General features: G+C 44.6%; 1 protein-coding gene across 1 annotated transcript in view; it reads right to left on the bottom strand.

Annotated features, from left to right (window-relative positions):
• The window catches only part of LCP1 (lymphocyte cytosolic protein 1), a 75,738-nt gene extending 69,535 nt beyond the window's left edge, over positions 1 to 6,203 (bottom strand). The window contains exon 1 of the mRNA XM_019525120.1: positions 6,113 to 6,203. The gene's annotated coding sequence lies outside the window, so the exon portion shown is untranslated. The remainder of the gene's footprint in view (positions 1 to 6,112) is intronic.
• Between the last annotated feature and the right edge of the window lie 2,437 nt (positions 6,204 to 8,640).

Here is an 8,640-nt window from a genome sequence, read left to right as displayed (position 1 = left end):
CCTTCAAGAGCAAATTGGATGCTTATCTTGCTGGGATCCTATGACCCCAGCTGACTTCCTGCCCTTTGGGCGGGGGGCTGGACTTGATGATCTTCCGAGGTCCCTTCCAGCCCTAACGTCTATGAAATCTGTGAAAGCAGCGAGGACATAGGATGCAATTTTTTTGCCTTTTCAATCACTTTTCATTTAACAAATTTGTTTAATAAGCAATTACAGCATACCATTGGGACTACTTGACAGGCCACATGCAGCCCATGGGCCATATGGCATGCGCCTCTGATTTATCAGACTCTGACCTGCAGCACAATTGGGTCAAAAAGATTTAAAATACAATATTGTATTTCCTCAAATATAAGCTTAACATGAATTTAAGATGACCTTCTAATAATTAGATTGTATACATGTAAAAATTATAAATTTGTTATTATTGTCCATATATAGAATCTAATTATTGGAGGGTCATCTTTAATTCATCCCTCCCACTGCTGCAGGGCGGGAGGCAGTGAGGAGGTAGGTGATAAGGGGAGATCAAGCAGTTTGCTTCCTGCTTGTATCTTCCTCCTGCCACCTTTGCCCCCTGTCTGCCCCTCCAAAGCCTTGGGTTCCCCCTTCTGCCAGCCTCTGTTCCCCCCTGCCCCCTAGCCTCTGTTTCCTCCTTCCCCCACTTTTGTTCCATGCCAGCAGGCTCTGTCCCTGTAGCATCATTGCTACAGGGCCAGGCTGGGGCTGCACTCAGGCTAGAGCCTGTCACCTGTGGAGCAAGGGTAAAGGAGGGAGAGAGATGGGCACGCAGTGGAGCAGAGGCTGCATGGGTCAGGGAAAGATGGGGAGCAGAGGCTGCAGGAGTGAGATGGCAGAGTGCAGAGGTGGGGAGGTAGGTAGAGGGAGGGGGACAGGCAACAACTGTGACTATGGCCCCAATCCTGGGTAAGGGCTGGAGCCTGAGCCACAGTAGCTGCTTGCTCCCCCACCACCCTTGTCCTTGATTCTAAGACAAGGGGCTTTTTTCCCTATGTTAAATGGGGGGGAAAATTCATATTAAAATTGAGTAAATCCAATAGATTAGAAACCTAATCTAGATCTGGGTTTGGATTCTTACTGCCTCCTCCACCCATCTCCATTTAATACAATAGCCTTCCAGAAAAGAAAATAATGTAGAATAAAGCTAGGGTTTTTCTAAGGAAATGCTTGCACATTCCTTAGTGTCAGACAAGCAGACTCGATTAATTGAGTCCACTGGAGCACAGAAATTGATGTACTCCAGCAGCCTTCCATGTCACATGTATCAGTGACCCTGCGTGTCCCCACGCTAAAAAAAGGTGGTGTGGCACTTTGAAATAAAACATGTTCAATGAGCACCCGCCACCATTTTTTAAGTGCAGGAATGCACGAGGGCGCTAGTACATTTGACACATGGGTGCTTTTAATTAGCACAGCTCGCTAATGAAAGCACCTGGAGCTGCATCCCAGAACATGTGTGAAAATGTGCTATAGGACTTGCATTCCTCAGGAAATGCAATCCTCAGTTCCTGGCATGCAGCAGCAGGACACTTTAACCTTCCTGGTCATGCCACAGCTGATCTAACAGCAGGGTCCCTTGAGCAAAATAACTTTGAAAACCAGCTTCAATGAAAAATTGTGGAGTAAAAAGTCATACACAGACTGGATTATGTATATTTGTAGAGCATGGTCACTTGTCCCATTGCGTAAACTAGCATTTGACTGTCTGTTTGGTCCCTCAGCATGTTGACTGCCTTGTTTATCCCTACTGACCTTTTCAGCCAACCTTTTGTCCTTCTCAGTGGTGCCCCTTCCTCCTGCTCCTTTACTTTGTATTTGAGTCCTTTTCTAGTGAAGGCCCAACCTTTCTGCATATTCATGGCATCCGATGAAGTAGGCTGTTGCTTACAAAAGCTCATGCCTCTCTGAACTAGTTCGTCTCTGCCCTGCCTTCTGCCAGTCCTCTACCTTATTTCTGCTTTCCTAAAATAAACAGAATGTGAGAATACACTTAAGGATTGAGCCTGTTTGAGCCTGTTAACTTCAATGATGTATAATCAAGACTGTGTAGTGAACAACACACAGATATGCTGAGCAATGGAGCAGTGTTTAAGTCAAGATGCAGAACCTTAGAATACAGTGGGTGATGAATTTGCTGAGAAAATATTATTAAGATCCCTTGACATTTGAACTAAAAAGTTTATATTCAGTTCCTCTTTTGCTTTCTTAATTCCCTAATACATGGCTGAAGTGCCTACATGGATCTAAAAATGCTGCTTCATTGAAAACTAGGACGTTTAAGTACACATTGCCCACTGTGCACTGTTTAAATTTTGCAGTGTGCAAAACGTGAAGCAAATAGCAGTTTTGTATGGCAGTATGAAATTACACTAACTGGTGATTATACATTCATTGTGAGATATTCATTTGTGGATGATTATAAGAGATCATCCTAAGCACGCAGACAAAATGCCATTTTCAGCAAAGGTTAGAATGCTGACAGGTAATCATTACAACACTTGTTTCTAAAATATGTTCTGAGTCAGCCATTCACTGGTACTTTACAATAACATACATGAAATGCTAATGACAGACTGAACTGATAATGATATCCAATTATTTCTCAATGATATAAATCAAATGACAATTTCTGGCAGCAGTATAGAAAATAAAATGTATATACAAGCCTCAGGAAAAATTCCCACTGATGTCATCTAGAAAGTCACTTGCCAAAGAGTCATATATTTCCCTTTACAGGAAAAAAAGTATGGAAAAGGCAACATTACATAACTGAGGTGTATATGTTACTATGCATCATGCCATCTCATCATGGGGAGAAGAATCTTCATAGTGTGAGTGAAAACACCCATCAAAAAGGCTGGAAATCCTTTCTGGTTTTACTATTTAGACAGCAACAATATTTTTAAAGCCTGGATCCTCACTGGAATGGTTACAAAGATCTCTTTTTCATGTCTGCTCTCTGCTCTCCACCTCCTGTCTGTTCAACTTGCACAATGCCTTGGTGTCAGTCAATCAGACCATGCCATCCCAGCCATAGCAAGCTTTCACTGGTTTCCATTGCACAGTGGATCAAGTGCAATTTATTATGCCCATCCTTGCTCAGCTTCCCATCAATTCTTCCCCTGCCCCACCCCATTATCAGCCCCTTAGAGCATCTGCATCTCCAGGGGTTTTGCATCCCCTTCTCCTAGGCTTGGGGGCAGCGACAGCAGTCTCCTATTCTCCCCCGTAACAGGTCACAGGGACAGCTCCAGGGTCCATTGCCTCCTTTTCTCAGACCTGATATTGCAGGGACAAGAGGAGCAGGGAGGGAAGCAAAGAACTGACTGACCTATTGTTCACAGGAGAGGAAGTAGGGGAACGGCACAGCTCTGAGGTGCTGGGTTCTCACTCTGCTCCCTCCTACCCTCTTGTGAAAATGGTGTCAGCCATTCCTCTCCCCTCCTCACTGCTTCCTTCTTCCCAAATTCCTCTGGGCTTCTGGGTCACAGAAAGGGGAAGCTGCGTCTTCCTCCTGCAGCAGTTCTGATGGGTGCTACTTCCCAGTAGGTAGAGAAAATGAGAATCAGAGGGGCTGGCAGGTGACCCTGGACAGCACTAGCTGTGCCATGACTGCTGGCGCTTCTGCTGTCCCCATGTTCCAGCAGCAGCACAGATCATGTTGGTGCAAATAAAACTGCAAGAGATGCCAGGAAAGGATAATGCTCAGAAGAGCAGAGGTTTCACTCCCAGGAAGGGGTAGCAGACTGCTGTTATTTGGCACTGGTTTTGTGTGCAGAGTTGGTTGCTGCCTGGAGAGGCCTTGGAGGCACACACCCCACTTCTAGGTGGGAGAGTGGGTTTCCATAAGGAATCTGCTGTCATCTGCAGGCAGAGACACATCGGTCCAACCAAGGAGGAGGTGTATCTTGGGCATAGCTTTCAGCAGTAGGTTTTCTAGGAAATATATAGTATAAAAATGATGGGGGCATACAACACTGAGAAAGGTCTGCAGAACTGGACCCTGCATTATCTCCTAATGCAAATAAAAAGACTACAAATTTATCTACATTTTTAAATGGCATGAACATAAAGCCACGGGCCAGATCACCCACTTGTCCCACAGAGAAACCTGTAGGATGGAGCCAGAGGGCAAGGAAACTCCATCAGGCTGACCTTGTAGGATTTCCTGCAAAGACCCCTGTCACAGAGGAGGAGGTTGGGAAGATAGGGGGCACAAATTCAAGGCTCCCACATACCATGGAGATAGCCAGAGAATGGAAAGCCTAGATTAATGAATGCTGAGGATGTCCTTTGTAAATGGGTCTCCCCTAGCCTTAGTGATGGCATAGTTTATGCTTTTCGCTGAGTGCCACAGGGCTTGTCTACATCATTGGCATGGCAAGGCCCAGCTCTGAGAGGCTCAAGCACACTCTGTTCACAAGCCCTCAGTCTCTGGTGAGAATGGCCACTGGGGACAAGCCCAGGGCAGTTTCCTTTGAAAACTCCTGGATTTGGGGTGTGTCAGCAGGTACAGGCAAGCAGAGGGTGGCCAGGGCATTCTCAGACTCCTCAGTGCCAGGTTCCACCATCACAGGGGTGCAGACAAACCCACTGTGGTTGCCCAGGAGCAGCTGTAGAAAGGGAAACAAGAGGCAGCCAGTGAAGTTTCAAGGTACATTAACTCCAAACTGATTTTTTTAAAATATATTCAGTGGGTCTCCAAGGACCACATCCCACATAGCAGCCAATTATCAATGTTTTATGTTTTAGTAGTAGAAAAATTAAATGCGGTAAACTGTTGAACAGTTGATCATTATACCGCAGATTTTCATGGATAATTTGCCTTTGCATTAGCCTCCACTACCTCTCCACCTCTTCCCTCTTATTTTGACAATTTAATTTCACCAATATGTCATCACAAACAAGTACAAACTGGAATTCACATACTATTAGTTTGCATATAACCCTGGCTGTAGAAATAGTACCTTGTTCTTTTCTGAACTCTGAGGGTTTGATACAGTTCTCTCTATAGCCAAAGGAAACCAAATTGCATGACCCTTATTCAGTTACAGACTGCTCTTATTCAAGTTAATGGCTAAAATTTTTAGTGTGCACTTAATATCTAGGCACGTACATGCATACATTACTGTTGAAAATAGGCCTTAGGTACCTTAATTTATTAGTGGCTTCTACCTAGGGGCAAAAGTTCAATTGATTTAAAAAAGAGCACAGCCTTTTTTAAAATGTATAAAAACATCATCGTTGTCCTGTAAACAACTCTAAATTCAGAGGGGAGAGTAAAAGGAAAGCAAAGTAACTAAATAAAACAAAGGCTACACATTAATACAAATTGAATATCCGGCACAATTCTCCATTGGTTGCAGTAGGGGTGATCTGATTAAATATTCATGTAACAATGAGCCAATCTTGGGTATTGCTGTGGAAAAGGTGGTCATTTTAGAAAAGTCTGCCTATTAATAAGTGAAACACAGCAGCTGTGGTTGATTTTTTATTTTAAAGAAAATAGCTAATCTTGTGGCATCCTTATGCAGCTAGAATAAAATAGTAGATTACAAATTAAGTAGAAGAACAGAATGGTGATGTTGGCTGTAACAGTAAAAATCTGATTGGGTTGGATCTCATTAGATCTCAGCCAGAGGCTTATGCTGACCATGCAAGCTGACAAAATCATTTCCAGAAAAACATTAACTGTATGATACGAGTGTTTCCCAAACAGCTTTCACAGTGTTGCCAGCCCTCTTAGCTTTATTGTTTCTCTCACAGGATTTCTCAAAACCTCAGTTCCTGGAAGCAAGTGATTATTTCAAAATCTCAAACTTTGTGATTGCAGCAAAAGGAGTGAAATTGTGGCCTGAGTCTCTGAGATGGCCACAGGCAAAAAAAAAAAAAAAAAAAAAAAAAAAAAAAAAAAAAAAAAAGCAGGAGGCACAGGAAAAGAATCCAAAGTGTATTTTTTTGAAATCTCATATTTTTGGGGGGTTGCAATGGGGCTGCAGGGGAACAGATGAGGACGGAGGAGACAGAGAAAGAACAGTTCTTGAAAGTTTATAGGCAGTACCAGAGGGTTATATTTACTATAAGTGAGCACCTTCATTCCTGTTGTGTGTCTCCACCTGCTGACAATGCTCCAAGGGCACTTAGGCAGTAAGCAGACTTTTTTTTCCCTGCTGTAGATAAGTCTTTTGGTTGGACAATGTGTTCCTACCAGTTCGCCTAGTAGAAAAACAGAGGAAGTAGAAATGAGTAGTTGGGAAAAATAAATACTTTGTGCTGGGGTCTGGGGCTCTCTGGCTCTTCGATCAGGAACTTATTTCTGCTGTCTGTTGCAAAACAGTGCTTTCCAAAAGCAGAAAAAAGGAAACTCCTCTTCAAAATGACCCCTGCCAAAATTAGCTTTCCCTCTGTATTTTAATAAAAACAATTAAATTGCCTATGCTTTTAGAAGGCACCAGGATAATTGCACACTAATGCACATGCAATTAAGCAGTACGCTGTGGACGCAATCCTATTCATATTAGCACAGAAGTGGGCAAAATATGGCTTCTGGGTCCGATCCAGCCCGCTAAGCCATTCTACCCAGCCTGTGGAGCCCCTTCAAAAAAAAATTATTGTTGGTCCACAGCTCCTCTGAAAGCCAGTGGGAAGCAAACTTTCAGAAGTCATACACCATTGGACTAGGTGGACTCTGGGCTGTGTACTTCAGCTGAGAGCCCCATGTGGAGGTACTGGTAGGGCCATGTGTAGATGAAATGAGGGGTGTGCATGCACAACACTTTAAAGCAGGCTATATGCTTTTGCACTGCTTTAATGGTGTCAGTGTTTACATACCTCAGCAGCGTACTGTGCATTAATTCCAGCCACCTTAGCCAATCCAACAGCATAACGCGCCTTAAATGACTCCAAGGAGTTTTAGCTTGCCGGCCCTGCAGCCATGGAGTGAAGCACCCAGCTCCATGCAGCTCTGCAGAAAGACCCGCAGGCAGCCTGGCAGCAGCCTGGGAAAACAGGCTCCAACCAAGAAAAGTGGCAAGCCTGATTTTTTTTTCCCCTGAAGCCTGTCTGCCTGCCTGAGCTGTGAGGGGGCCTGGTACTTCCCTCTGTAGCTACAGTGCCCCCTGGGACTGCCCTAGTCAGATGCCTGTGGGTGGGCGCTGCCTGTGGAGAGCTGCCCTGCACCTGCCCCCTCTGTAGCCCAAGGACCGCTTCGCCCACCAGCAGCTCACCCTCCCTTCTCCACCACCAGAGAGACAGGTAAGTCAGCATGGTGTGTGCATGACACAGGGGTTTAATCGGCCTTAAATTGAAATGGTGTTTTTAAAAATCCGCTGCTTTAATCTAGGGCCCTCGTTTGGTCTATACACACCCTAGATCTTCCACTCCCAGGCCAACTGCCCTAACCACTAAGGTGCTGAGCTAAAACATCGGAGGTTCCTCCTTCACCTCCTCCTCCAGCATCTAGCACCTACTAGTCATGCATTTTTATCTGACTACAATTTCAGGACTTAACTGGTCATATGCATGTATCTGGGTGCTCATATGTTGTCACATACTTGTCCGGTCAGAGTCGAGCCCTACTGAGCATGCTCAGTGTGGATGCCTAATGCCCTGAACTGAATCACAAACTGTGTAAGAGTGATAGGAACTGTTGTTATGCAGCTGCATTTAGACATGTAAAGTGAAATAGGATTTAGCCTGAGTGTACACCAACACAGCTGCAAACTTATAGCATTTGAGTATTTTACTCTCACAATTTGCCTTTGCTTTCTTTTTTAAAAACACTAAAGTCTCTCCAGCACCTGTCCGCTCCTTTCTAGCTTGCAGTTCTTAATGGACTACAGTCTGCAGTGCTTTGCAGCTCAGGATCCTGTTTTATCAGTTCCCACTGAGGAGAGGAACTGGGACTGGTTCAAAAGGAACTACAGTGCTTTTCAATAGCATAAGAATAATCTTTGTGCAAAATTGAGATAGTATATGCCAGAAGTGCAGGATGAAATTCTCAGTATAGCCATAGGTGTTTTCTAGGTACTTACACCCAGCAATTTTTCAGCTGAAACAGGAATTAAAATGGTTCACAGAACTATTGCTGATTGACCTTCCTGTTTGACTTGAAGCAATGTACCTTTTTTTCATAGATTCTAGGATCAGAAGGGACCTCAGTGGGCCATCTAGTCAGACCCCCTGGCCCTGGCAGGCAAGAAAAGGGTCACCAAACCTGGGATCATGTGATCCCAGCCAGGTGTCCAGTCTCCTCTTGAAGACCCCCAAAAATGGGGCAAGCATCACCTCCCTTGGAAGCCCATTCCAGATCCTGGCAACCATGATCATGAAGAACTTTTTTCTAATGTCCAGTCTAAACCTACTCTCCAATAGTTTATGATCATTGTTTCTTGTTGTTCCAGGGGGTGCCCTGGTAAAGAGATCATCGCCTACTTCGTGTTGCTCCCCCCTTATGAATTTGTATGCTGCCACAAGGTCCCCTCTCAGCCTTCTCTTGGAGAGGCTGAAGAGGTTAAGGTCCCTTAGCCTTTCCTTGTAGGGCCTTCCCTGCAGGCCTCCAATCAGATGAATGGCTTTTCTTTGGACCCTCTCCAGGTCGTCTACATCCTGTTTGAACTG

This window comes from Gavialis gangeticus, unplaced genomic scaffold (assembly GCF_001723915.1).
Source record: "Gavialis gangeticus isolate Ggan-Ray unplaced genomic scaffold, GavGan_comp1, whole genome shotgun sequence".
NCBI lineage: Eukaryota > Metazoa > Chordata > Crocodylia > Gavialidae > Gavialis > Gavialis gangeticus.
This window is presented reverse-complemented; position numbering and strand designations above follow the sequence as displayed.